This window comes from Rhinoderma darwinii, chromosome 2, assembly GCF_050947455.1.
Source record: "Rhinoderma darwinii isolate aRhiDar2 chromosome 2, aRhiDar2.hap1, whole genome shotgun sequence".
NCBI classification, from domain to species: Eukaryota; Metazoa; Chordata; class Amphibia; order Anura; family Rhinodermatidae; genus Rhinoderma; species Rhinoderma darwinii.
In genome coordinates this window covers 144,171,103-144,194,753 of record NC_134688.1, presented here as the reverse complement: position 1 = coordinate 144,194,753, position 23,651 = coordinate 144,171,103, and the positions used below count along the sequence as shown (strand labels likewise).

At 39.4% G+C, this 23,651-nt stretch overlaps 1 long non-coding RNA gene across 1 annotated transcript in view; it reads right to left on the bottom strand.

Moving 5' to 3' along the window:
* The window catches only part of LOC142740825 (uncharacterized), a 100,855-nt gene that overhangs the window by 17,310 nt on the left and 59,894 nt on the right, over positions 1 to 23,651 (bottom strand). Inside the window, exon 2 of the long non-coding RNA XR_012880889.1 lies at positions 21,250 to 21,314. This is a non-coding gene — a long non-coding RNA (uncharacterized LOC142740825). The remainder of the gene's footprint in view (positions 1 to 21,249; positions 21,315 to 23,651) is intronic.

Here is a 23,651-nt window from a genome sequence, read left to right as displayed (position 1 = left end):
CCTTTTTTTGGTACATTTTACTTTAAAATTAGGTCTAAACGGTGGTGTATATTTATTAACTATTTGCGTCAGAATTTAGAGCCATTAGCACAATTAATTTCAGTTTGGAAAAAGTGGAGTGAAAAGTGGGCATGACTTACTGCTTGGCCAGGATTTAGACATAATTATAAAATGTGACTTTTTAAAAAGTAGCAAACAAAAAGGTGCAAATAAGAAAAAAAGTTGCATCTGTACTCTGCACAGACCCTGGCGTAGAAAAACTAGCCAGTGTGAAAGTAGCCAAGTAAGCTTTGACAGATTTTTCAAAGGGGACAGATGCTGTCATAAGGCTGTCACAACATATGTCAATAAAGTAGCTGAGCTTTAAAGAGGCTCTGTCACCAGATTTTGCAACCCCTATCTGCTATTGCAGCAGATAGGCGCTGCAATGTAGATTACAGTAACATTTTTATTTTTAAAAAACGAGCATTTTTGGCCAAGTTATGACCATTTTTGTATTTATGCAAATGAGGCTTGCAAAAGTACAACTGGGCGTGTTTAAAAGAGAAGTGGATGATACTTCTCGTCAGAACGCCCAGCTAGTAAAATAAGTAAAAACGCCCCGATGTACGCACATAATACACGCCTTGTACTTTTACTTGTACCTGTACTTTTGTACTTTTACTTTTAAACACGCCCAATTGTACTTTTGCAAGCCTCATTTGCTTAAATACAAAAATGGTCATAACTTGGCCAAAAATGCTCGTATTTTTTAAATAAAAACGTTACTGTAATCTACATTGCAGCGCCTATCTGCTGCAATAGCAGATAGGGGTTGCAAAATCTGGTGACAGAGCCTCTTTAACTTACAAATTGGCTAAAATTACGCCAATTTTGATAAATGTTGGCCTTAGACTCCTGCCCATCAAGTTTAAAGCAGAATATTTTGGAGTGCTTCTCACAACCTTCCTCTTGGTGTTCTCATCTCACTCCTATAGCACTCTAACTACCTAATAAACATGTAAGTACACAGATTTTACATTAGAATACACACCGTTTAGTGTATTACAACAATCTCCCTTCGGCAGCACCCTTTCCCCACGAAAACCTGTATACACAGGCCTACTATTATCTTTTTATTTGTATCTTGAAAAATGATAAGTTCCACAGACATTTTATTATGATAAGTGCTTGTCTATTTTTCGGTGGTTACGATTGTTTTTTTTCTCAATAAAATGCCTGTTGAAGCGTCATTGCTGTACCCATCATAAAAAAGCCTTCTCTGCTGGAACTACTGAGGGCCTAATCAGATGAGTGTTGTTCACATGCACAGTCAGGGTATGTGCACACGACCAATTTTCAGACGTAATGGAGGCGTTTTATGCCTCGAATTACGCCTGAAAAGACGGCTCCAATACGTCGGCAAACATCTGCCCATTGCTTGCAATGGGTCTTACGATGTTCTGTGCAAACGAGCTGTAATTTTACGCGTCCCTGTCAAAAGACGGCGCGTAAAATTACACCCGCGTCAAAGAAGTGCAGTACACTTCTTGGGACGTAATTGGAGCCGTTTTTTCATTGACTCCATTGAAAAACAGCTCCAATTACGTCCGTAATGGACGCCGCGAAAAACGCTTGCACTTGTAAAAACGTCTGAAATTCAGGAGCTGTTTTCTCCTGAAAACAGCTCCGTAATTTCAGACGTATTTTGCGCTGTTGTGTGAACATACCCTTAGTCTGTGAGAAGAAAATCGCAGCATGCACTACTTTGGTCCAATTCTTGCACTAGACTCGCCTATTCAAGTAAATGGGTCTGTGAAAAAAATCAGACAGCACACGGACGCCATCTGAATGAGGTGGATTTCTCATGGATGGTTTGTTAGGAGACGCCAAAAAGAATGCAGGACTTTTTTTGGACTGACGTGAAAAACTGATGATCACTGATGCTACAGGGACTTGATAAAACTGATACACGGAATGCATTGTGACACAATACTGATTGAAATTGTCAGGTTTTACTACTGACGTCTTGAATGAGGCCTCAGGCAATCCAAATCCTGGGTTATGCTGAAGACGGAGAGAAATTTTTCTTTTCTCATACGCTCCTACAAAGAGTCCCCTTTTCAAGGTTTTTCACATACTAAGTCCAAAGTACATTTTCTCTAGCAAAGCACCTCCTGTTATCACACTCTGACAAAATCCTGCCTCTTACTAGTTGCTCTGCTACACCAGGTATCAAGAAAATTTAGAAAATTAATGGGTAATGTCACCAAAAAATGTATTGTTAATTGGCTGAACAGAAAACAGGAGATTAGGTACAGGAGACTACCACACTTTCGCTGTATAACATATGTACAGTATGTGTGGCAATGGATTAAAATAATTTTAGTACGTATAAACATTATAGAACTAATTGCTGGTAATGGAAATTATTTTGTAACCTGCATTTTATCATGTTTGTGCTTTTATTTACAGGTATCTAATAAATTTGCACATGAATTCAAATTATTATATATGAATAACTTTTTACATTCTTGAAGTACAGAAAGAAAATTCTTTGGTTGCACTTCTGAGAGAATTATGGATTCTAGAAGACTTTTATAAATCATTTGAAGTCACAATATTTAAGGGACTTCATTGGTTATGTGGCAACAACGGAATGTAATGAACTATTTATGGTATACCACTGCTTAACATTATGTATCTGTGTTGATTTCTTTGCAGAATATATGTCAATTACAGATGAGACAATTTGTTTTTGTAGAAGCAAGAATTTTGCGAAGTAGAGTAAGAATGGAAAATGCATGAAGAGGGGGTGACAAATCATATTGTAACATATTCATCCCACCGCGATCCTGCTCCATCTCTCCCTTCTGTCCACCGCCAAAATGAATGTCTTAGCAAGGCTAGCTGGGCTGTCAGGTGGCGCATGCACAGAGTGAATGGAAGTTTGATCAGTCAGAGTGCTAGGTACCTTCTTTAAAACATCAGCATACTGGCCTCAGTTCCAGTTGTTGTTAATTTCCCTACCTGGTTTAGCTAGTTTCTACTTGTGCCTTACTGATTAACCTGATTTGTTCTGCCTCACTACTCTTTTGGTCTATCTTTTGTACCACATGCCCATGTCTGCTATATCACTTATGCCGAAACCTGGATTGTCTGACTACCATCGGCAACAGTGCAACGTACTCATCTCTAGTACATTGCTCTTGCCAAACCCTGGATTGTCTGACTACCCGGCTTAACTTCATAGCTGTACCTCTTTATTGACTATGCTGATACCCCATTACTGATCCCTTATTACATGAGTTCTTTTCACCCCTGAAATGTATTTGACTGTTGGCTGTTACCCTTAGCGAACATATATTTAACCTACTAATCATTTGCCTGATTCCCATTCCGCTGATGTACAGATTTAGCCGTCTTTACCTTGACTTTTAACGCATTAAATAAACAATGACTAGGTCTCTTAACTTCACTTCTTCATCACTTTTCAATGGCTTTTGTTGTGTGATATCACCCTGAGCAAGTTATCAGAATCAAGTTAAAGATGGCTACATCTGTAATCCAGAGAATCAACCAACAGGCTAGCTAGAGGCACCAAGCCCAGCAACCCTAACCAAAGTCGTGGGAACGAGGGTGCGATGAATAAATTGTGCAGTTGGTTGCTTCTCCCTCTGGGCATTGTAGGAACCAGACCATAAGAGTATAGCTGGCTGGTCATGGAGCCTGTACGGTTTGATGGATCAACTACAGATCCTTTGGTGCATGAATTGTGTAGGCACCTGACTCAACAAGAGGCATCGCAAACTCAAGGTGCTGCTCTCCTAATTCCTATTCTAAAACTCAAGATTAGCCTCCCTGATCGGTTGTTTGTTAATCTCAAAGAATTGGTTGCCTTAGTTGCCATTTGTATTTCAAACTACGCCCTTATTTTTCTTAGTTTGGTGATGTCTTTGCTTCAGGGTGATCCACAGATTTGGGCCTTCACTTGCCACAAAATTCTCGAAAACTGCCTGCGCTTAAAGTCTTCTTTTCTGTTTTGGGTCTACTTTTATGATGACTCGGATAGAATGACCATCATTGCCAAAGTAAGATTTATTTCCCCATGTCAGAAAAGGCACTCAGTTGAGGAGTACTGTACTTAATTTAGATGCTGGGCTACTTTCTCCCACTGGAATGACCCAGTTCTCAGCAGTCAATTTAATTTGGGACTGTCTGATGCCGTCAAGGACTTGCTGGTTCACCATCCGCAACTGGAAACACTGTTGCTGTCTATTAAGCTGGTTCAGAGAAAATAAGAATCATGCTAAGTACGTGGCTGGGGAACTGATGCAAATTGTGCTTGTCGTAGAAACCTAGGTCTCTGTTTCTACTGCGGTGAGGTCAGTCATCTAATCAACACCTGTCCAAAACGACAGCTGTAAAACTTCAGCTCCTAGTTAAGTCCAGGGAAGTTCACTTAGGCGCACAGTAATTCACTGCTGGTTGTTCCAGAACTGGGCTGTGATCTGGGTGCCCCCCCATATACAGTACCAGTCTGCACCTCCCTACTAATACTCCACTGAAAGGGGACACTATAATTTTCACACTGCAACATCTCCGCATCACAATGAGTAGGAGCATAGCCCCAATTCTTTTTGAATTACTGTATTGTAATCTACTACTTCTGCGACAACTAGAGAACTATGGCTGTCCCTGATGAGCATGAAAATGCAATTTGATCTGCACTTGAACTTGATCTTTGCTCAGGTCTGCAGCCAACAGTACACCACCAGCTAAACTCCAATCCTAAACTCTAATCCTCATGGAGTGAACTATGAACATTTTTGCTAATTACTCCTATACATCATTTTCATACGTATAATGAATAATGGTTAAATACTGTGGTAGCATCTGTTGGGACACTAGCTCATGCTCCAAAACTCAAGTTACTAAAGGTGACATTGACATGTTTGTAACGAAAAATCCTCCTATTGCAGGAGCTATAAGCAAACTTATTCAACCCTCTAAAAATACCCAATCCCAACTACGGGAAGAATCTGAAGGGGAACGAAGCGTCAGTGCAGACACTCACAATGGCGGTATCCTACCTATCTCACATTCATTCCTTCAATAGGCTGTTAATAAACTTCTAGACCCCATAGCCTGGGACCTCAAGGACATTAAAAAAGATGTCAAATAGGTTCCCAAGTGGAGGCCCTGGAGACAGCCCAAGCCTCTATCAGTGAACATACTACTGCTACAGCGGAAAACATCCAAACCTGTCAAAAGCATCTCAATTCCATCTTTGATTACTTGGTGGATCAAGATAATAGAGGAAGCCACAATAATATCTTTTCAGGGGCATACTGAGGGAAATTGCTCAAAAATGTCTTCTTTCTAAAGTCAAGAAACTGGCTATTGAATTGCTCTGAGATGTCTGCCAAGACACCATTTTCTCGAAATACTTCACAGATCCCTTAGAGTTCACCCAAAGCTAAATGAACCACCTAGGGAATTCATCTGCCGTATTTTAAACTATAAAACTAAAGAGGATAAATTAAAAAAACGAGAGAAAAATAATCCTTTATGTGAGAAAACTAGTACATCACTTTTTATTCAGGACCTCCTATTCTGATCTCTAACCTCTTATTGATGTATTTCAAACAAAAATAAAAGGTTTTTGTACAGATTTTGTCTCTTCCCCTATTAAATGGCCATGACTGTAGATGGGATGAGGTTTGTAATCCATCATCCCTCAGACCTTATTGATTTGCTGTAACAACTCGATTTGCAGCACTTGCAAGTTCTGGATTATTCCATGGTCCAAGACATCTTCTACCTGCAGATAGCTGCGCCTCCTACACCATGGACCCAAGTGTCAGATGAACTCTATGTCCGAGAAGTACTTTGAAAAATTAACACCGAAAAGAATACTATGTAAATGCGACAGTTTCACTCTGTACAGTACAGGATGCATCCTTTGCAGTATACTGTGGTATACTTATACAGGGTGGGCCATTTATATGGATACACCTAAATAAAATGGGAATGGTTGGTGATATTAACTTCCTGTTTGTGGCACATTAGTATATGGGAGGGGGGAAACTTTTCAAGCCGGGTGTTGACCATGGCGGCCATTTTGAAGTTGGCCATTTTGTATCCAACTTTAGTTTTTTCAATGGGAAGAGGGTCATGTGACACATCAAACTTATCGAGAATTTCACTAGAAAAACAATGGTGTGCTTGGTTTTAACGTTACTTTATTCTTTCATGAGTTATTTACAAATTTCTGACCACTTATAAAATGTGTTCAAAGTGCTGCCCATTGTGTTGGATTGTCAATGCAACCCTCTTCGCCCACTCTTCACACACTGATAGCAACACCACAGAAGAAATGCCTCCCGATCTGACCCCCTTAGACTTTTATCTTTGGGGTTATCTGAAGGCAATTGTCTATGCTGTGAAGATACGAGATGTGCAGCAACTGAAACTACGGATACTGAAAGCCTGTGCTAGCATTTCTTCGGCAGTGTTGCTATCAGTGTGTGAAGAGTGGGAGAAGAGGGTTGCATTGACAATCCAACACAATGGGCAGCACTTTGAACACATTTTATAAGTGGTCAGAAACTTGTAAATAACTCATGAAAGAATAAAGTAACGTTAAAACCAAGCACACCATTGTTTTTCTTGTGAAATTCTCGATGAGTTTGATGTGTCACATGACCCTCTTCCTATTGAAAAAAACTAAAGTTGGATACAAAATGGCGAACTTCAAAATGGCCGCCATGGTCAACACCCAGCTTGAAAAGTTTCCCCCCTCCCATATACTAATGTGCCACAAACAGGAAGTTAATATCACCAACCATTCCCATTTTATTTAGGTGTATCCATATAAATGGCCCACCCTGTACTAGTATAGAAAACCCGTTACACAGGTTTGCTAGCAAAAGGAATGCAGTGGTCTGTTAATACATATAAATGCTACCCATAGCTGCCCCCACACCTTATAATGCCCCCATACAGTGTAATGCCCCTCATAGCTGCCCACACAGTATAATGCCCCATATAAGCTCCTCCCACAGTATAATGCCCCTAATAGCTGCCCCACACAGTACAATGCCCACCATAGCTTCGCCGACACAGTATAATGCCCCTCATAGTTGCCCCCACACAGTATAATGCCCCCCATAGCTACCCCCACACAGTATAATGTCCCCCATAGCTGTCCCCACACAGTATAATGCCCCCTATAGCTGCCCCCACACAGCATAATGCTCCCCATACATATTATAATGCCCCCCTCCCTCCCATACACAGTATAATGCCCCCTCCCTCCCATACACAGTATAATGCCCCCATATGTACGAACCAAAGAGAAAATTAATAACATACATGCTTACCTATCCCCGTACCCACTACGGGTGGAGGAAGCTTTGATTCCTCTGTACTGTGCTCAGTGAGCTGTGCGCGGCTCGGCGAAGGCAGGCGCAATGTAGTGACGTCATTGCACCTTTCTGCACTGAGTCACTCATATTGCACAGACCGGAGGTAGAGAAGGATCCTCCACGTGGCAGGGGAACGGGGATAGGTAAGTATGTATCTATTGTGTATGGGAGGGAGATGGGGGCATTATAGCTACGCCACTACTCACCCACGTCCTTCTCGGTTATATAATAGATTTAGCTTTTATCAAAGTCGGCTTTTTTTTTTGTAAGAGGCCCATAACAGCCTAGTGTTATTTCATGTAATGGAGTCATATGATTAATGTCACGTAATACATTGCTTGTTTCATACCCTACAAGTGTGAAACAATTTGGTTTGTTTATTGTTACTTCTGCATTGAATATGCTTTATGTTATTTAAAAAAAAAAAAACACAGAAAAAGGCCATACTTACAAATGGACACAGCCAGGTCAGAAACGCTGATGATGGCGAGTGAGCAGGTGCCTTAAATAATAATAGCCACTCCCAATAGTCTTCAGGGGAGTGGTATGTGGTGCATGGGATGTGTAGTAAGAAATAATAAATGAATAGTGTATGTGCAAGTGTAATAATGTAAGTGAAATATAGGGGGCAGTAATGAGTAAAGTGCCTCAAAAATAAATGAATAATGGGATGCAAGTGTGTGAAACATGGAGGGATAGTGTGTAAGTCATGAGGCGCAACGTGTGTAGCCAGGTAGAAGCCTATTTGTGACGCCTTGATAATTCATAGAGTGGGCTACCCTGCTTGCTAGGCCAAACAACAACACACCATGCTCCCCCAGCATCAAAGACCCGGCTGTGTCCAAAAGAAGCGAATATAAGTAATAATGAAAAATACCTGGGGTATTAGTGATCATTTTGGCCCAAAGGACGCAAGCTCGCAATCCACGACAAGCATTATGTTATGCTTTATGTTATTTACCTACGCCCACCCACGGTTGTACTGTTCTCCCCCCTTCTTTCCTCACAAGGGTCTATACTGGTAATTTAGTTCCCTCTTCATCAGCAACGCCTTATCCTAGATGCAACCTCCCTCATACACACTATTGGAAATGGCTGATATAAAGGTTGTCTTTTATAAAGTATAAGGCTTGAACTCACCCGCCCAAAAGAGGGTGAGGATATAGCTTTCCTTAAGAAGGAAAAGTTCTATATTTGCATATTGAAAGAAAAACATTTTAAAATGGATGCCATCCCTACTATTTCTTCAATTAGTACAATTGTGGCTCTCCTAACAGTGTCAAAAGAAGTCAGTGTTGGTTTCTCGGCTTTTTCGTTTTTATCGATATGCAAGAAGATGCAGCAGATTCATATATTTTTAAAAAGGCCTCACTGGTACACAAAAAATTACAATAGGTAATTGATATGCCCCTAAATCTGACCAATCTAATAGATAATACCCATAATTACTAAATTTGCAGACTTTTCTGTGGGAGTCACTATTTTGGTGGGCGACTTCAATGCAGCATTAGATCCCATACTAGTCTTGACTTCAGGTAGATCCGCAGTTTCGTATAGAGCTTTGAGTGAAATAAAAAGCTCCCTACATGAGGGACTACACACACCATTTTGCCACCATTTTGCCCCTCACAACTCATATCAGTGGATTATTTTATTTTTCATATGTTCTAACTATTCTTTCATTGGAATACATGTTTTCTCTGATCGTTCAACAACAGGATTTATTTTCCAGCCATCAAGTTTTCCTATTAAATAATTGAATTGGCGTTTAAATGAGTTACTAATCAAGAACCCCAAAACATGTAATCTCAAAAGAGCAGAAGCTGGACAAATGTTTCACTCTGAACAATCAGGAACATATTAGTGCTCCTATTTTATGGGGATCGGATAAAGCCTTTATCAGGGGAGAATTTATTGCTTTAAGTTCACATGTAAAAAAGGAAAGAGAAAAGACTTTAGCTGACTTATTATCCCGCATCAAATGCCTTAAGTTTATTAGTAAAAGAGCTGATGGTGATGACTTGAGCATCAAGATGAGTTATCTTAATCTCAACTCTGCTAAGATCTATTTGGCTGTGCACTTCAAGCATTTTGTGCATGGGGATAAATTCACAACATGAATGATCTCTGAAATAAAAAAGAGAAAAGCAAACGATTTTATCAGATCAATATACGCTCCCGAAGGTTCTGCCCTGCACGACCACAAGTACATAGCGGAGGAGTTCCGCAGGTTTTATCATAACCTGTACAATCTTAATTTTACAGATGATACTACTGATTCACACCTCAGGGAAGTACTTACAGATGAGTTGCTAAGCACAATCTGCTCGCCTTCTCTTTCTGACCAACAGGCACGAAAGCATTGCATCCATTTTCACATAAAGAAATTAAAGCAGCACTCAAAAACATGCCAAAAAACAAATGCCCAGGCACTGATGGCCTCCCTCCACACTTCTTCTTGATTTTCTAGGCCATACTCTTCCCTTCCCTTTCTGATTTACTGAATGCTTTTCTTAATAGTACCACCCCCAAACCTAACTTGCAAACATTTCTATTATGCACAAGGAGGGAAAGGATGCAGCCATTTGCAACTATTACAGGCTCATCTCACTGTTGAATTTTGATTTAAAACTTTTTGCCAAGCTGTTAGCCACGAGATTGCAACCTCTCTTGATGTCCCTTATCAATCCTGACCAGGTAGATTTTGTACCACAAAGGGAAGGACAATACAAAACATGTAAAGTAATTATCCTCATCCATTAAGTCTAAAAACACAAGATGAAAGCAGTCCTTTTAGGCATGGACATCGAGAAAGCATTCAATAGAATCTCCTGGCCCTATATAAGAGCAACACTGCTCAAATACAGAATACCCTAACTATTTATGAATGCCATCCTCACTATGCACTAACAACCTTCTGCTAAAATTGCATTCAATTGCAGATAATCCCTAGATGCTACTTCAGAATATCTGCCAATCCCCCTAAATCGAAGACATTTCATGCGAAGGCCACTGCCACAAAATAGTAGCCATCGCCGACGACATCCTAAGAACAATAACTGACCCCTCACAAGTGCTTCCCTATTTGAAATCGCTTTATGACCGTTTTAGTATCATATAGAATTTTAAAATGAATGAAGCAAAATCACAAGTCCTCAATACATCACTTTTTATGAGGAGAGAGCTACCGTAATCCCAATTTGTCTTGTCCCAGATCCATATACAGTATTTAGGTATCAATGATGCAGATAACCTCACCTCACTTTATACATCCCCATTCTACTTGAAATGTCCAAAACCATAGAAAACTAGGAAATCCAAAAACTGTTCCAAACCCTAACTATTTAATTTACCAAATCCTTATTTGCAGCGTTAAGGAGGACCTTATTAGCTTTTGTCTGACGTTCAAAACTACCTAGAATTGGGTAACAAACACTTATTAGACAAGACCTTGAAGGTGGGATAAGATCTACTAACTTATACTTATATTACAGAGCTGAAAAAGTCAACAGAGTGCTAGAAATCCTGCCAGAAACTCTGGATCCAAATTGAAAAGGATCTCCCCCCCCCCCCCTATAAGCAAGGTACCTAGCATTAAATTGCAACACCAAATTCATTATGTGTTCTTCAACTAACATTCTGACATACACTACGTGGTTGATCTGGAAGTCCATTAATGACCTACATCCACTTACCTTCTTCCCCTCGTCATTAATACTGTTTAGAGATTTACCTCTCACTAATTCCACCAAAGGGCTTATTATGCTACTCTCGTTGCTACATCTGATTCCTGACCCTACACTGTTCTGATTGTCATGAAATCCATTCCCTCTCTCCAGGAATTTACCTCCTTTCTAGAGCTGCCTAAAATTAGCTTTCTAATATACAATAGGATGCAAAATCAATTACACCCTATTATCAAACATACAGATGTTAACAGAAAACTGACTTGATTTGAAACCTTAGCCTTACTACAAAATCCCCCCAAAAAAGGAATTTCTACTGCATGCACACTTAGGGTATGTGCACACACACTAATTACGTCCGTATTTGACGGACGTATTTCGGCCGCAAGTCCCGGACCGAACACAGTGCAGGGAGCCGGGCTCCTAGCATCATACTTATGTACGACTCTAGGAGTCCCTGCCTCCCCGTGGAACTACTGTCCCGTACTGAAAACATGATTACAGTACGGGACAGTTGTCCTGCAGCGAGGCAGGGACTCCTAGCATCGTACATAAGTATGATGCTAGGAGCCCGGCTCCCTGCAATGTGTTCGGTCCGGTACTTGCGGCCGAAATACGTCCGTCATTTACAGACGTAATTAGTGTGTGTGCACATACCCTTATGCTGAGTTGTACATCGATAGATGCACAGAACTTAATTTTTACAAAAATGTTGGAAAAAGACCTTGGTCGTAAGTTTACTGATAATCAGGTCACATAATTAATGGTTGCATGCATGTCTGCATCTCAATATGTCAGTTTGCAAGAAAATGGTCATAAGGTTATGTCTAGGTGGTATCTGAACCCTGAGAGATTACATAGACCCAGATGCCTGTTGGAAGTATGGTGCCGAAAACAGGCTCCTACCTTCCTATGTGGTGGTCTTGTTGTGTAGTCGCCCCTTTCTCGTCTGACATTTTAAATATCACAAACTAAATTTGCAAAACTAACCTACCACTACGAGCGAAAGTGCTCTTTCTTCATTTACTCTCTCACAATAACAAATATAACTCAATTAGATTGGCGGAAGTGAGTGCTGGTGTCTCCTAGGAGGGAGACGCCGGCCAGCACTCACAAGTCCATGGCCACGGCCGTCGAGTGGTAAGTCAGAATGACGGTCTGTGGCCGTGGACTTTACAGTATCCCACTCTTATGCCTGCTCTTCTTGGGACCAAAGTGAGAGAGGAATATCTTAATGAGGGTAGGGGCATTGAGGTTGTCTTCTGGCTCCCAGGACCTCTTCTCTGGACTATACCCCTTCCAATCCACCAAATAAAAAGTTCTTCCTCTTACTTTTTTGAAGTCCAGGATCTCCTTAACCTCGAACACATCGGAGGAACCGCTGGGAGCAACTGCAGGGCTAGGACTTTTAGTGTAGCGGTTCAGGACCCCAGGCTCTAGCAGAGGCACATGAAAGGAATTGGGGAACTTGAGGTTAGGAGGCAGCCAAAGCTTATACGAGACAGGATTAATTTGTTGCAGGATCTCAAAAGGTCAGAGGAACCTGGGAGCAAATTTGTACGAAGGCACCTTCAGACGGATATTCCTTGAAGACAGCCAGACTATAAGTCAGAACGACAGTCCGCGACCGTGGATGTTACACAATGCAATGCAATTTCATACCCCCGGTTTTTAACGATCTTTCTCCTCTGCATAGCATCCTGAGAATAAAGGACAAACTAAGCCTCAAAATGAGACTCTGGGGCAGTATATGCAGTGCTATGTATCTTAACATCAGACTGATGGGGTTTCCTCTACCGCTGGCTGGGTTTACCCTAAATAATCGTTATCAAGAATCAATTAAGATTTCTCAGTTTTTCTGTAATTTTGTGTACCATTCTGTTATTTTTCTTCTTCTAAGTTTGACACTCCAGAGGCCGAAATAGTCACAAATTATTTGAATATTTGAAATCTATCTGGGTGGAGTGACAGTGATATCTATAGAAAAACAAAAGATGGCTGCTGACGTTCCCCAGGTCCTTTCCTTAAACTAAGGGGAAACGTTTGGTTGAGTCTTAATTAGGTCCTAAGTATATAGGACCTTACAAAAGACTGGAGATTATTAATACAACTCCTTTCTGTTTTCAACTACCTGCATCACTGAGAATCGCAAATGTTCTTACTGGTCACCAGTTCACCAGCAAATTGTGGATTCTAGAGTAGTTATGGATTTCCTTAAATTTTTAGTTTATTAGAAAGGATGTGAAGAAGAGTACTAGCCAAGTCAGTGCTTGCTGACAAATGAAGAAAGAAATTTCATTAGGAGACCCCTCAGAGGCCCGCTCCTAAGGATCCAGTAACCCCTTGTAAAATGTGGGGTATTGTAACACACTTACTTTGCCTCGATTGACATCTCTCCCTGACGCCCGCCTCTGCATTGAATGTCTCTGGCAGGAATCTTGGGCGGCACATGCGCCAGTTGAGGGCACGTTGCCTCATTAAAGAACCTCAGCACCAGTTGTTGCTCGTTTCTACGTCAGCCTTACTGATTAACCTGATTTGTTTTCCCTGAGTACCAGCTCTGCTACAATGCGGTTGACGAACTCTGGATTGTCTGACTACCCTCCTAAACTCCGGTACTGTACTACATTCTCACATCTGCTTCATCTCTGTTTCCTAACCCCTTGAACTCCAAAGCTGTACCACTTGTTAGACTCCGCTACATTCCCATTTCTGATCCCTTATTATGTGAGCCCTTTTCATTCCTGGAATTTGTTATTTAACTCCAAGCAGTTACCCATTAGCAACCGTATCGCCAACCACCCAATCATGTGTTTGGTCCCCATCCTGCTGATGTTATTCAGGAAATCAACCACTGGGATAGCTAGAGGCACCGAAATCCTGGGGCCAGCTGGGAACAGTACCTTCGACCTTGACCAAAGTCGTGGGAAAGGAGGGTGCTATAGGTGAATTGTGCCGACCTGTTGGTTCTTTCTCTGGGTATTGTAGATACGAGACCGTAACACTTATTAGGTGAAGAATTAAATGTTAATGGATATTGGGGATTCCAAAACGCTTTAATAGAGGATATGAAGGCACAGTATTTAAAGTATGTCAAAACATTGTAGGCTGCAGTTTAATCTGTTTTTGTAACAAACCTCTTGGTGTAGAAAGAAAAGGGTTAAGGGTGGAGGATGGATAAATAAAGTAGTCAGAATTGGGAAAGTGTATTGTAGAGGCTGACTGCCGGGACTGAAAAATTAAGTGTTGAATTTATAAGTAAGGGTCTCTATCTATATTCGATAAAAAGAGTGAAGTAGGTATAAAAGGAGAAAAAAAATGTTGTAGTAATGATATCAGGGGTTAAGAGGACATCTGCTACAGCCACACAACCCATAAATACAGTAGGTAACAGTGATTGTTAATCATTATACAGTGAAGGAAATAAGTATTTGATCCCTTGCTGATTTTGTACGTTTTCCCACTGTCAAAGTCATGAACAGTCTAGAATTTTTAGGCTAGGTTAATTTTACCAGTGAGAGATAGATTATATATAAAAAAAAAAAGAAAATCACATTGTCAAAATTATATATATTTATTTGCATTTTGCACAGAGAAATAAGTATTTGATCCCTTTGGCAAACAAGACTTAATACTTGGTGGCAAAACCCTTGTTGGCAAGCACAGCAGTCAGATGTTTTTTGTAGTTGATGATGAGGTTTGCACACATGTTAGATGGAATTTTGGCCCACTCCTCTTTGCAGATCATCTGTAAATCATTAAGATTTCGAGGCTGTCGCTTGGCAACTCGGATCTTCAGCTCCCTCCATAAGTTTTCGATGGGATTAAGGTCTGGAGACTGGCTAGGCCACTCCATGACCTTAATGTGCTTCTTTTTGAGCCACTCCTTTGTTGCCTTGGCTGTATGTTTCGGGTCATTGTCGTGCTGGAAGACCCAGCCACGAGCCATTTTTAATGTCCTGGTGGAGGGAAGGAGGTTGTCACTCAGGATTTGACGGTACATGGCTCCATCCATTCTCCCATTGATGCGGTGAAGTAGTCCTGTGCCCTTAGCAGAGAAACACCCCCAAAACATAATGTTTCCACCTCCATGCTTGACAGTGGGGACGGTGTTCTTTGGGTCATAGGCAGCATTTCTCTTCCTCCAAACACGGCGAGTTGAGTTAATGCCAAAGAGCTCAATTTTAGTCTCATCTGACCACAGCACCTTCTCCCAATCACTCTCAGAATCATCCAGATGTTCATTTGCAAACTTCAGACGGGCCTGTACATGTGCCTTCTTGAGCAGTGGGACCTTGCGGGCACTGCAGGATTTTAATCCATTACGGCGTAATGTGTTACCAATGGTTTTCTTGGTGACTGTGGTCCCAGCTCCCTTGAGATCATTAACAAGTTCCCCCCGTGTAGTTTTCGGCTGAGCTCTCACCTTCCTCAGGATCAAGGATACCCCACGAGGTGAGTTTTTCCATGGAGCCCCAGATCGATGTCGATTAACAGTCATTTTGTATGTCTTCCATTTTCTTACTATTGCACCAACAGTTGTCTCCTTCTCACCCAGTGTCTTACTTATGGTTTTGTAGCCCATTCCAGCCTTGTGCAGGTCTATGATCTTGTCCCTGACATCCTTAGAAAGCTCTTTGGTCTTGCCCATGTTGTAGAGGTTAGAGTCAGACTGATTAATTGAGTCTATGGACAGGAGTCTTTTATACAGGTGACCATTTAAGACAGCTGTCTTTAATGCAGGCACCAAGTTGATTTGGAGCGTGTAACTGGTCTGGAGGAGGCTGAACTCTTAATGGTTTGTAGGGGATCAAATACTTATTTCTCTGTGCACAATGCAAATAAATATATATCATTTTTACTATGTGATTTTCGTTTTGTTTTTTTAAATATAATCTATCTCTCACTGGCAAAATTAACCTAGCCTAAAAATTCTAGACTATTCATGTCTTTGACAGTGGGCAAACTTCCAAAATCAGCAAGGGATCAAATACTTATTTCCTTCACTGTAAGTGTTTAGTAGATTGTGGCCTGAAATGATCATATGAACTAGTGTCATGAATGAATGAAAAAAAATTGGGATTGGTTTACTATTGTAGATGCAGTTGTTTTTTTGTAGCTATGTGTGCCCAAATGTGGCGGATTCCGCTTTACACATATTTATTGCAAGGATGCTCCAAAAAGAACAGAGGTTTGTGCCTCGCTAGAAAATGGTTTCGGACCTGGCTTAAAAGACGACAACGTGTGCCAAATTATGGCACAAAAAATCTCGTAGTAAACTAAGCCAACCAAAAGGTGGTACAAGGAAGAGAAACATTTTTGACATGTCTAGCAAGAGTTATCATACAGCGTGAGCCACTTTGATAAATTTGGCGCATCTTCTGACTGCCTGATCTACGTTTACTTTGTCTAAATATTAGACAGCATTAGAAAATTTGCCCATTCCATGTGACATTCTTTTTGTAATGTTTCTATCCAATACATACTAAATAAGAAAGAGAGTGTTTTTTAAAAAGCAGCACTGTACATTAGTGACTTCAACATGTTTTCCAATTTAAAAAAAATAAAAATAATATTTTATACACTAGAATGTCTTTACTTCAAAGAATGAAACTGTAGGTCAAAGACTTTTGATGTTCTTCAATTTTTTATCTTTACACCTTAGGATATTTTAACCACAAAAGGATATTTTGTTTAATTAATACTAAGCGAGTCATTAACCATCGATATATGCTGGTCTTTTTGTATGGCATGTCCTGTACATGGTTTATTTATTTTTTTCCTCACAATTTCCCTACAAGGCTTCCTAACCCCGGGTTCGTTTGAGAAACCTATTGTAAAATGAATAAATGGAGTACTTTGTGATTTGCCCATTGTCAACATGTTAACACATTGCATATTAAGGCAGATTGATGAAGGGTGGCTGAAGGAGTTTACTTTGCCAAGTTAAAGAAAAGAAAAAGCCTTTCTTCTTTCGTGCTTCCATTTTTTTTTTTACAGAAGTTCACAAGAGTAAAGAGTAGATATACAATTATCTATGACTTGCTGATGCAAAGGAACAGAGCATTTAGTTTCTTGTCACTGTCTCTGAAATTCCTAAAGGTACAATTAGCATTTCATTTGACATAATGTTGAAAGGTTCATAGATTGATCTTCCCTAAAATGCAGCGAGAATTTTTTGAAATGCAAATTTTGACATTTATTAACTTTTATTCCAGATCTGTTTATAGACTGTAAAACTGTGCATACATTTAACTCAAGGCAGCTAAAAGGACAATGTTTAGGTGGATACTCTGTGTTATAATAAAATTGTATTTTATTGTTTCAACAATGAAATCTTTATTATCAGAGATTTATGATATTGGCACAGAAGTTTTTACTGCATGATTCACAGTGTTTTTATAGATGTATTTTCTAGAAAAACAAGGAGAGAAATTGTACTTCTCTGTTCTTTCTCCTGGGAGTGCATTTCCCTGCTGAAATAATGTCAGCAGTTTTATACCTTCAAAGCCTAGTTTTCTCAAATCAATTAACAATTCTAATTGTATGGGAAAACTTCTTCACTTAGCATGGCATATGGGACAGGAGGATGATTTACGTTCTGCATCAAACATTAAGACTTCTTTGCTTCACTCAGGAATACAAAATAAAAATATGACATTTATTTTCTTTTGAAAATCTCTAGGTTGTACAATATGTTGAAACTATCATTTTAAGTATTACTGCAGGGTTCTTCTACGAAAGCATAAAAGTGCATTTCTGCAGCACACATATTGTCTTGCCATGACACCTGTCTATTTCGGTGCAACTTCACCCATGCAGACAAAAATAAATAAATGAATTCACTGGTTATGATGGTAACATATGTTGTTGGATAAATCAATTTGCTTGTAGCACATTAGATGAGAGAAAGGAAAATTCCCATTTAGACATTCACACAATTTTCCTTGGATTATTGAGACAAAAATACTTAGGGTATGTTCACACGCAAAATAAAAATGGCTGAAATTGATGGCGCTGTTTTCAAGGGAAAACTGCCTTTGATTTTCAGCCATTTTTGTAGTTGAAAACGTTTTTGAAGTGTTTGTTTGAGCCGTTTTTGGAGCTATTTTTCCCTTGACACAATGAAAAACAGCTCCAAAAACGGCTCAAGAAGTGACATACTCCTTCGTTTTACAGGCGTCTTTTTACGCACCATTTTTTTAATTCAATGGGCAGATGTTTGTAGGCGATTGGCTAGAGTTTTTCAAGGTGTATTTAGAGCCGTTTACACCCCGAAATACGCCTGAAATCTCTGTGTGTGAACATACCCTTAAAAGACAGCTCCACCCAAAACCATTTTTTATTTGTTCAAGGGGTTATCTGGGCAGTCAAAAAAAAAAAAGGAAAAGACCCACATAAAAGTCTTAAAGAGGCTCTGTCACCAGATTTTGCAACCCCTATCTGCTATTGCAGCAGATAGGCGCTGCAATGTAGATTACAGTAACGTTTTTATTTTAAAAAAACGAGCATTTTTGGCCAAGTTATGACCATTTTTGTAGTTATGCAAATGAGGCTTGCAAAAGTCCAAGTGGGTGTGTTTAAAAGTACAAGTCCAAGTGGGTGTGTATTATGTGCGTACATCGGGGCGTTTTTAATACTTTTACTAGTCGATCTTTTGCAAGTCGATCTTACCTGCAAACGCTGATGCTGCTGCAGAATCAACTGTAGCCTCTGCTGCCGATGTGGCCGTCACGATGCAGGACCTGTGAGTGACGTCACAGATCTGCACTGTCACAAGCTGGGCGTTCTGAAGAGAAGAGGATGTTACTTCTCATCAGAGCGCCCAGCTAGTGAAAGTATTAAAAACGCCCTGATGTACGCACATAATACACACCCACTTGGACTTGTACTTTTAAACACACCCACTTGGACTTTTGCAAGCCTCATTTGCATAATTACAAAAATGGTCATAACTTGGCCAAAAATGCTCGTTTTTTAAAAATAAAAACGTTACTGTAATCTACATTGCAGCGCCTATCTGCTGCAATAGCAGATAGGGGTTGCAAAATCTGGTGACAGAGCCTCTTTAATGCATTTATGTAAACACTCAACTACTTCCCTAGCAGAAAATTACATTTCAGTGTTACTTACCAATCCCGGATGTAACACTGTAGCCATGGGAAGACTTCTGTCTAACAGACGGGAATTGTAATTTCTGCGCGGACAATAAGTTACAAGTCCCGTCATGCACGGTGTTCCTCCTCTTGCCATCGATCGCCGCCCACCCCAGAGTTCAGTGAAGAAGGGGGCTGGCTTACTTTTGCAGGGATATCAGAGCGCCATCCCCCTGTCTTGTGGGATGATGACAGTTCAACACCGCTTGAGCCAGTGGTCTCATGGGATGATGACAAGCCAACACCACTGTACGGGGAAATTGCTCTCAGACACCTGAGCATGTGTTAGCGCGTCATCATTACAACCAGAACTACAGGACTTCCGACGACCAAGGGGTGTATGACAAATCAGGTAAATGGTGCAAGAATTAGAATATATGTATATTAATAAGTTTCCTCAATTTAAACGTGTTTTTTGTTTGGAGGACATTTTTACTGCTTGGATAAACCCTTTAACCCTTTAAAGATAGAGACATTTTTCATTTTTTAGTTTTTCACTCCCCGCTTTCCAAGAGCCATAACGTTTTATTTTTCTGTCAACAGAGTGGTATAAGGGTTTATTTTTTGCGGGAGGTGTTGTTGTTTCTAATGGCATCATTTAAAGTACCATGTAATGTACAGGGAAACTTAAAAAAAAAATCTTTGCGGGCTGAAATTGGAAAAACACTGTGATTCCTACATTAATTTTATTCTGCGGCTCAATACGATTACGGTGATACCAAATTTATATAGGATTTTTTATATTTTACTACTTTTAAAAAAAAATACTTTTTGTTATTAAAAAGCCTGTTTTATTTCACCACATTCTGAGAGCCATAATTTTTTTATTTTTCCGTGGAAGGCTTATTGTTTGCGGGACTAGATGTAGTTTTTATTAGTAAGATTTTTAGTACATACAACTTTTTGATCACTTTTTATTACAATTTTGTTTAGAGCTAAGTTCACCAAAAAAAGCGATTTTGGTGTTCACCGTGCGAGTTCAAAAATGGCATATTGTAATAGTTCAGACTTTTATGGATGCAGCAATACCAATTTTGCTTATTTTCTTTTAGCTTTTTCAGTGCTTTAGAGGAAAAATGTTTTTTTTTTAACTTTTAATATTTTTTTTCCGCTACTAATATCTTTTTTTACTTCTTTTACACATTTTATTAGTCCAACTAGGGGACTTGAACCAGCGATTGTTGGGGCATTGTGTGGGCGCCAATGAGCTGTCGGAGTAGGCCGTCTCCCCCTTTTCAACACACAGATGCTGCGGTCGTGATTGACCGCTGCATTTAAGGGATTAAACGGTCAGGAACAGCGCGTTCACTGTTCCTGGCCATAGTCCAGGGTGTCAGCTGTTAAACACAGCTGACACCTGAAACATATGGAGCGCGCTCAGCCCGTGAGCATGCTCCATACTTCCCTATAATGCTTATCATGTACATGTACGTGATAATGCGTCAAGAGGTTAAGTACAATAAGGTTCCAAAATATTTAAATCTGCCCATTCACGGCATGCATGTATATCCAGATCTTCATCAAGCCCAAATAAAAAGGCTGAAATATTGCTTCACTGAACATATAAGAAAAAATGTTGAACTTCTTCATCAATTTTGGAGTGCTGCGAGTTCCTTTTATAATTATAAAAGTGGGCATGGGATTGAGATTTGGTTAGCTAGTGCCCACACATGATTGATTGATAGATAGATAGATAGATAGATAGATAGATAGATAGATAGATAGATAGATAGATAGATAGATAGATAGATAGATAGATAGATAGATAGATAGATAGATAGATGATAGATAGATAGATAGATAGATAGATAGATAGATAGATAGATAGATAGATAGATAGATAGATAGATAGATAGATAGATAGATAGATAGATAGATAGATAGATAATTCTTGGTGGAAGTAAAGTGACCACAGCTTTATTAACCACACAGAAAGACAGAACCTTGCCCAATTAACTTTAAACACAACTGTACTTGCTTTTCTTATATGACAGCTACCTGACCTATGGTGGACACGTGAGTACCTATATTCATCCGTTCCATTGAAGGAAAAGCTGGGACGTCTGAAAAAAAAAAAGAAAAAAACAACAAAAGTAAATAACAATGCAATAAAGCACAGCCAATTGTAAGACTGGAATATACTGGGTGAAAGCAAGGCCCTATCACAACTCTTTTTAAAGCTGACACTACACCCCTCTTGAGGCCCAATGACACAGTGAAGAAGCCCCGTGGAGAATTTCAACTTTCTGTACCACTCTCCTTTATTCGTATTGTAGACCTTGACTGTAGGTAATCACAAACGTGTTCATGCCATATATTACCTTTATAGTAGCTCTTGTGGGTTTCTTTAACAAGTATTATTTTTATGTTAACTAAGTCAAAAACATCTGCTGAGCTCTCAAACATAAGCAAAGGTGTTTTATTGTGCGCTTAATGTTCCACTTTGGTAATTTAAAACTTTACAGCATATGTCCATTCATTTTACTTCTTTTGGTGCAGTACAAGGCAATACTTCCATTAGCAAATTCAATGTTATCGGAGCAATAAACAGCTATGAATAAAAAAAGTTCTCAGCTGCTGATTGAAGGACATGGCCACTTAGTATAGAAATTCTACTTCCCTACTCAACGTTTGAAAACAAAAAAGACAAAATTCCTGCCCAGAACTAACACCTAAGGATTACTGGGAAAAATACAATCCGTATTTTCTCATTAGCAGAAACAAAGTGCAACACCCATATAAAGTGACCCATAAGAAAATGTGCATTTCCTTATGCATTGTATGTGACTAATATGCTGGCTTTAAAATGCCTTTATGTCGTTTTTTTTTCCCCAGTTCTTCCTTTCCTTGAGAAATCATAACGAGTATGTTGATTAAAGCAATTAGATCTTCTTTTGTTTGCCTAAAGACAAGCTTTGTGATAATTTTCTTTGTTTGCAGATAACTTAATAACAAACATAAGCAGATCTCATTAGAATCTGTCATCGGCCTAGTTTTATTCTTAGTCGGTATGTCTACTTGAAACCAATATTAGCTATCAGTTGCTATTAGAACTTCCTAGAATGTGTTTTCTGTGTAAAAACAAAACAAAAAATATCTAGACATAATGGAGGCAAGCAAGGGAAGACATGGGAACAAATGCAAATTGATATATAAATGCACGCTTTGAGTTGTAAAATAGCTTTTATTATGAAAAACTGTCTGTGTTAGCCTGATTAATGGAATTCCTATAAATTATTTACTAGAACCTAGTGAGCAGAAATATATATATTTAAATTATTTGCAGCCAGTCTGTGACGGGAATGTGAATAATGCCTCTGTTAAAAGTATTGTTTCTTGCTGTGTAAAAAGGTTTGTAAAATGTTTATTCATGGAATTTCTTTGAGCAACCCAAGAAGCTGGCATATACCATCACAAATTTCTCTGGGGAGCACATTTAATTTATTTATGTACTATTGTAGTTATGTATTTGGTGAATGCTTAAGAACCAGAATGGTGTTATCATGCTGACAAAAGAAATGTATCAATATAAAACAAAATTCCTAGAGGTGTCGTCAACATTCAAATTCCCCGAAACAATGTCTCGGAGGAGAGTAAAAGAAATATATTTAGCATTTTTATTCTTTTTATTCAGTTTAATGTCATAAACACAGCTAGTAGGTAACAGGCATTTTTCATTCTAATATAATGGATACTGACTGCCAGATACATATTATATCTGTATAGCTAAACATATGGGTTATATCCTCTTAGCAATAAAAACACTACTTTTACATTTCAAGGAAATAACCATTGTTGTAAAATAAGCTGTTCCTATCGAATAAAGACACCCCAGGTATTTTATTTTTTAATTGGGTTATTGATAAAATAAAGCAGTCCGTTGTTTTTATATTTGGCCAATAGGGGCACTGTTTGCTTATGAATTTGAATTGCTTTTTTTAAATTTCTTTTTTAACAAAAGCACAGAACATAGCAAATGCATATGTTCAAAATACCAAGGCCAGTTTTCCCATAAAGTAGTAACAAGGGATCAGGAAGTATACATGTTACCTTTATGTTTGTTTCTACTCTATTTTTAATATGTCTATTTATTATGTGTGAGTGTGTCTGAAATAGACACATTAGTTTGTTAAGGTTGCCATACACTTTAAATAGCTGGTTTAGCCAACAGCTATTGCTCCCAACCCCCATACGCATGCACGTTGTGCTTGGCCGAGTGTGCAAGTGTCCTCAATAGAAAGAAGGGAGTAAGTTGCTGTTTACAAATAAAAGATTCGGCATGTTAAAATCCAACAGCCTGATCCTTCTGTCTCCCAACATCTGCCATTGGGTAAGAGTCGGGAGACCGCTATACACATTAGATGGTTGGCCAGTCCCGCCGAAATCGGTGGGTTCAGTCG